This window comes from Cricetulus griseus, assembly GCF_003668045.3.
Source record: "Cricetulus griseus strain 17A/GY chromosome 1 unlocalized genomic scaffold, alternate assembly CriGri-PICRH-1.0 chr1_0, whole genome shotgun sequence".
Classification (NCBI taxonomy): domain Eukaryota; kingdom Metazoa; phylum Chordata; class Mammalia; order Rodentia; family Cricetidae; genus Cricetulus; species Cricetulus griseus.
In genome coordinates this window covers 273,503,027-273,509,270 of record NW_023276806.1, presented here as the reverse complement: position 1 = coordinate 273,509,270, position 6,244 = coordinate 273,503,027, and positions in this window count along the sequence as shown.

Sequence of the window (6,244 nt, the reverse complement as noted above, 5' to 3'; positions counted from 1 at the left end):
TTTTTAACTTATTTCTATCTTTTTTTAAAAAAAATGGATCTACAGATAATGTACTGGGGCTTGGTACTTCAACTTGTCAATTTTGGAGCACACAATTCACTTCAAAATAATAATAATAATAATAATAATAATAATAATAATAATAATAGTCTGGTGGTGGTGGCGCACACCTTTAGTCCCAGCACTTGGGAGGCAGAGGCAGGCGGTTCTATAAATCAAGTTCCAGGACAACCTGGGCTGTTTACACAGAGAAACCCTGTCACAAAAAAGCCCAAAAATTAAATTAAAAAATAAATAAGAGAATATAACCTTGTGCTGTATCCCTTAGTTTTACCTGAATTTTTGCTGTTTTGTCATCCGTAAGGCAATTTAGAGAATAATTTCTATCAATATTTTACAATGTCAGTAAATGTAATTTGGCATTGTCAATTGTGTGTGTGTGTTTGTACAAATTTTATTTTAAAAAATGGGAAATAAGGGCTGGAGAGATGTCTCAGAGGTTAAGAGGACTGGCAGCTGCTCTTCAAGAGGTCCTGAGTTCAATTCCCAGTAACCACATGATGGCTGACCATTATGAGATCTGGTGCCCTCTTCTGGCCTATGCAGGCAGAACCCTATGCATAATATATAAATTTTAAAAAAAGGGAAAATAAATGCACAAAAAAATATGAGTGAGATGGGCTCTCAGACAATCGATTTCTTCTGCACAGTCATGGGCCCAGCACTAGCCAGTGTTGTAGCAAATAGGCAGATTTTCAATCCAAGAATCACTTTTATTTTTTCCCCTGCTCCATTCCCGTTTTATCTTTTAACAACATGTCAAAGGAGAAAGCCCTCTCAGCCCCAAGAGTAGCTCTGTTTTGATTATAGACCCCCCCCCCACTTCTCCCATTATTGACAAGATCTTGGTTTTTGTTGACCTGCTGCTGTTGCTTAAGGAAGAGCTGCACTTGGCCACTTGGCCGCTGCTCATACAGGTCAGCCTTGTGTGAAGCCTCTAACACACACAACCCTTTACACATAAACCACTGAGTACCGACCCAAGTTTTTTTTTTTTTTTTAAATGAATCGGACTGTGCTTAGGTATTACAGTCTTTTTTGTTGTAGTTGTTTGTTTGTTTGTTTTTTGTTTTTTTCGAGACACAGGGTTTCTCTGTGGCTTTGGAGACTGTCCTGGAACTAGCTCTTGTAGACCAGGTTGGTCTCGAACTCACAGAGATTCACCTGCCTCTGCCTCCCGAGTGCTGGGATTAAAGGTGTGCGCCACCAACGCCTGGCAGTATTACAGTCTTTTAAATGGAGACTAGATGGAAAATTTGGTCAATGTTTCTTCAATACTTTGAATTGCCCAGTGTGTCCAACACAACCACAGTTGGCTGTGTGTACAATTGTGCAATTTGAATGTCACTTTCTGTGAATTGTGCCTCCACTCATGTCATAGGAAACTGATTATGGAAAGATAATCTTATGTGAGATTGATAGGCTCTTTATTTATTTATTTATTTATTTATTTATTTATTTATATTTTGTATGCCTTGGTGTTTTGCCTGCATGTAAGTCTGTGTGAGGGCAGTGGATCATGGAGTTACAGACAGTTGTAAGCTGCCATGTGGGTGCTGGGAATTGAACCCCAGGTCATCTGGAAGAACTGCCGGTGCTCTTAACGACTGAGCTATCTCTCCAGCCCTGATTGTTAGGCTCTTAAATCAGTTCTGAATATTGGTGATAATGAGTTTTCCTTAAGTCTGATACTGAATTATGAAGCACGTGTTTTTTTTTTTTTTAAAGATTTTTATCTATTTATTGTGTATACAACATTTTGCTTCCATGTATATCTGCACACCAGAAGAGGGCACCAGATCTCATAACGGATGGTTGTGAGCCACCATGTGGTTGCTGGGAATTGAACTCAGGACCCCTGGAAGAGCAGCTGGTGCTCTTAACCTCTGAGCCATCTCTCCAGCCCATGAAACACATTTTTTTTTTTAATTTTAAGAATTATTTTATGTGTCAAGCAGTGTGGGGGGGTGCATGCCTTTAATCCCAGCACTTCAGTAGGCAGAGGCAGGAAGATCTCTAAATGAGGCCAGCCTAGTCTACAGAGTTCCAGAACAGCCTGGGCTGCACAGAGAAACTCTGTTTCTAACCCCGCCCCCCAAATTATTTCATTTTATGTGTATGTGGTGTTTTGCCTGCATGTATATCTCCTGGTGCCCTTGGAGAAATGTGGGGTAGCCACCAGAGAAGACTACTCATACATAGGTTTAAGCCAACAGAAAGTCTTTATTAGCAGGCCATGACTATGTTGGGTGTTTGGGATCCTAGTGTAGTCCTGAGCCTTTTTCAGGGTGAGCTTTTAAGCACAAAAAAATGTATCCTGGGTCGTTGATATAATTCAGTTAACAGAAACAGTCAGAATTGGAACTACAAAAGCCAAAAAAGCAAGGTTAGTGCATTCAGAGACTTCCCCGGAACTATGGACTTCGATGGATCAGGTCTTTGTTTTCATTTTGACAGGTGGTGCTGTCTGCAGGCTGAGATTCATGGCATGAAAGGCACTTCCATCATGGAGTCAGTTGTGCTAAGGTCTGGGGCCTCATTACATTCCCCACTGATCTTAGTGACTGAGTCAAATTGTGGACTCATCCTGCTCTAAAAAGGTGTGGTTGGCTGAAAGGATAATTCCTTTTACTGGATTGATACATAATTGACCCTATTGTTTAAGATGCAGCCCCTTCTTCCGACTGTTGTGAATCCAATCAGAATGAGACTTGAAGGCCCAGCCAGTGGTGACATCAGTTAGCTAGGGATCAAGAGAACAGAGGGTGTGACCAATGATCCGATTCTTGTCTTTGTCTCTTTTTTCCTTTTCAGTTTTTCTTCCAACAATGGCAAGATTATTATTATTTTTTAATCATCCTGATCAACTAGAAGAGAAACAACAGGTTTTCCTCAAAGCCCCCTTATCTCATGAGAAGTCTAAGCCTCTCCGATTTTCCAGCACCACTTCTGCAAAGGAATCTAACTGTTGTTTTAACTCAGAAATGGGAGATTTTAATTACCTATAAGATCAACCTGTCTACTTAGTGTTTAAAAAGTTTTATCTCACATGATAGAGGCTGACATATCTATGGCTGTTGAGTCAGCGATGCCAGCCTAGCCGGGAATGGGGTGAGGACAGACATAGCTCTCTCTCTCTCTCTCTCTTTCTCTCAATAGTCCAGAGTTGATATTAAAATGTTCTTTTCCCTCCTTTTCCATTATATAGGTATATCTGTGGCAGAATGTATACTAAAAGGGTGTTGGGTCTCCCGGAAGTGGAGTCACATTTGGTTGGGAGCCACCATTTGGGTTCTGGGAATTGAATTTGGGTCATCTGCAAGAGCAGCCAGTGCTCTTAACTGCTGAACCATCTCTCCAGCCCAGGGAACATAGTCTTGAGAGCATCACAATGTGATAAATGTTGTACTAGCAGTATATAAAAATGCTCCAGTTATGTTTATTCTCTTAAGAGAAGTTTGAAGGCCAGTGAGATGGCTCATTAGTAAAGGTACCCACTGCTAAGTTGTGTACCTGAGTTCCTTCTCTCAGACCCGTTCAGTGGAAGGAGATAACTGACTCCTGACAGTTGTCCTCTGATTTCCACAGGCACCGTGCAGTTATACCTACACACACACACGAGAGAGAGAGAGAGAGAGAGAGAGAGAGAGAGAGAGAGGAGAGAGAGAGAGAGAGAGAGAGGGAGAGAGAGAGGGAGGGAGCAGAAGGGAGGGAGAGAGAGGGAGGAGCAATTAAAATGATAAAAGGAGTTGCTACTGTAGTGAACTAAGACACGTATGTGAACATTTATGTCTAAAGGAGAATATTGAATTAGTTTATGTAGTGTGGTTAAAACATGACAACTATGTACCATTGCATTAGTTACTATTCTTATTAAATTATCATGTATTGAGTCGTGGGTTAACTAACTGGGTTGTATCATCTCTCAAGTCCTCATTAGTTCTCTTTCTCAGAGATACTTTTGAAAAAAAAATATCGTGTGTGTGTGTGTGTGTGTGTGTGTGTGTGTGTGTGTGTGTTTCTGTGTATTCATGTGCCGCTGTTGAAGTGTGGAGGTCAGAGGCTCTCTTTGTGGAATTGATTCCTTCTCTGTCTTTATGTGGGCTTCTGGGACTCAGGTCAGGGTTGTATAGCAAGGGCTGGCCCAAGCGCAGGGGTTCTTGCATATTTTCTTTCCTTACTGTGGGTCTCCTTCTTCCTTGGGGACTCCGGGAAGAGGGAGCAGAAGCGATTGAGCAGGGTTCAGATGGCTTGCAGGAGACAGTTTCAGGGTTACAGTTCAGCTTTATTCCAGAGTGAGGGGAGATATATAGGATGTATACAGCGGCTGGGTCATCACCTAATTTGCGTTTTGAGCACATACGTAATTATCATATGGGAAACATCGGGAGAGCATCTGCAGGGATCTGTGTCAAAGGTCACGCTTGAGATAGGTCAGGCATCCAGGCCTAGGGACAGCTTCCAGTTAGGGTCAGGCCTCAGGTCCTAGAGACACTATCCTGGTAGGGAGGGAGCCTGGCAATGAAGGGAGTCTCCCAGTTGGCACTGAGGTCAGAAAGCTGTCCAGACATGGTACAGTGCAGTCCAACACTTACTGGAGTCTGTATTCTATATAGTTGTAACCACTTGTGTTTTTGCTGCTTGCATCAAGGGCAGTGCACTACATCCATAGCTGTGAAGCCTCCACTTACTCGAAGCCCAGAGTCTAACCACTTGAGCTATGGGAAACCCAAGCCTCCATTTATTTACTTATCATTATCTTGGGTAACTTCCTAAAACACCTGCTATTTTATTCTTCCTAATGGGTGTTAAAAATTCCATGTCTTCTGGGTGGTGGTGGCATACACATTTAATCCAAGCACTTGGGAGGCAGAGTCAGGTGGGTCTCAGTGAGTTGGAGGCCAGCCTGGTCTACAGAGTGAGTGCCAGGACAGCCAGAGCTGTTACAAAGAGAAACCCCATCTCAAAAAACAAAATAAAAAAAATTCCTCTTGTAAGTGAGTATGTCTGTCATTTATTTATTTTAAAGGACAGGGTTTTGTGAAGTAGCCCAGATTGGCCTCACTCAGCACTCCTGCCTCTGCCTCTTGACTGTTGGGATTACAAGCTTGCAGTACCGTGCCTGGTTTCAACCCTAAGTTATTTCACTTGTACTTTATTGATTCCTGTTCAGGCGGTTTATCTTTCATCTATTTATTTATTTATTTTGGTCTTTTCAGACAGGGTTTCTCTGTGTAGCTTTGGAAGCTGTCCTGGAACTCCCTCTGCATACCAGGCTGGCCTCAAACTCAGAGATCCACCTGCCTCTGACTCCCAGCGCTAGGATTAAAGGTAGGGACCACCACTGCCCTTTGTTTATTTTATTTTATTTTTTTGAGGTAGGGTTTCAACATATTACATAGCTGACCTTGACCTCATAGTCTGACTCCTGTCTCTCCTCAGTGCTAATATTACAGGCTTGTTCTACTGTGCCTAGGTATTTATTGTCTTTTTATTTCTGTAGCCACAGTAACACTGTAATGCATAGTTTCATATAATGTCTCTAGTATGTGAAGTACACCTGTGGGGTAAAATACCTAGCTCTGGATTTTTTTGTGTCAATGAGAATGGGTGAGCATTTGGAATTTGGTTACTATATCCTTTTTTTTTTTTTCCTTTTAGGTTTTTTGAGACAGGGTTTCTCTGTGGCTTTGGAGGCTGTCCTGGAACTAGCTCTTGTAGACCAGGCTGGTCTCGAACTCACAGAGATCCACCCGCCTCTGCCTTCTAAGTGCTGGGATTCTAGGTGCATGCTGCCATGCCTGGCTAATTACTCTATTTTTTAGGTGAACGGTAAATGAAAATGGCTAGTGTTCATAGATCTTAGGGCCATAGGTTTGAAAAACACCAGGGAAGGGTGTTTGTTCATTGGGATTCTTGCCTTCAGTTTTTTTCTACTCTAGTCTAGGCTTTGTTGCATCAGAAGCACTGTGATGACAGAACAGTTTAGCAATCACCTCCTGTCACCCTTAATAGGAAGCAGTGCTCAAGATATGAAGCAATAATAAAGTCAGAGTACACATTTCTTCTGGCACTTTCCACAGAGAGAGGATAACGGGGCCTTTCTCATCTGTGTCATGGTGATCACTTGTCTTCTGTGTGCACTGAAATGTAGAAATAAATTCTGAGACCTTCCATTCTTTTT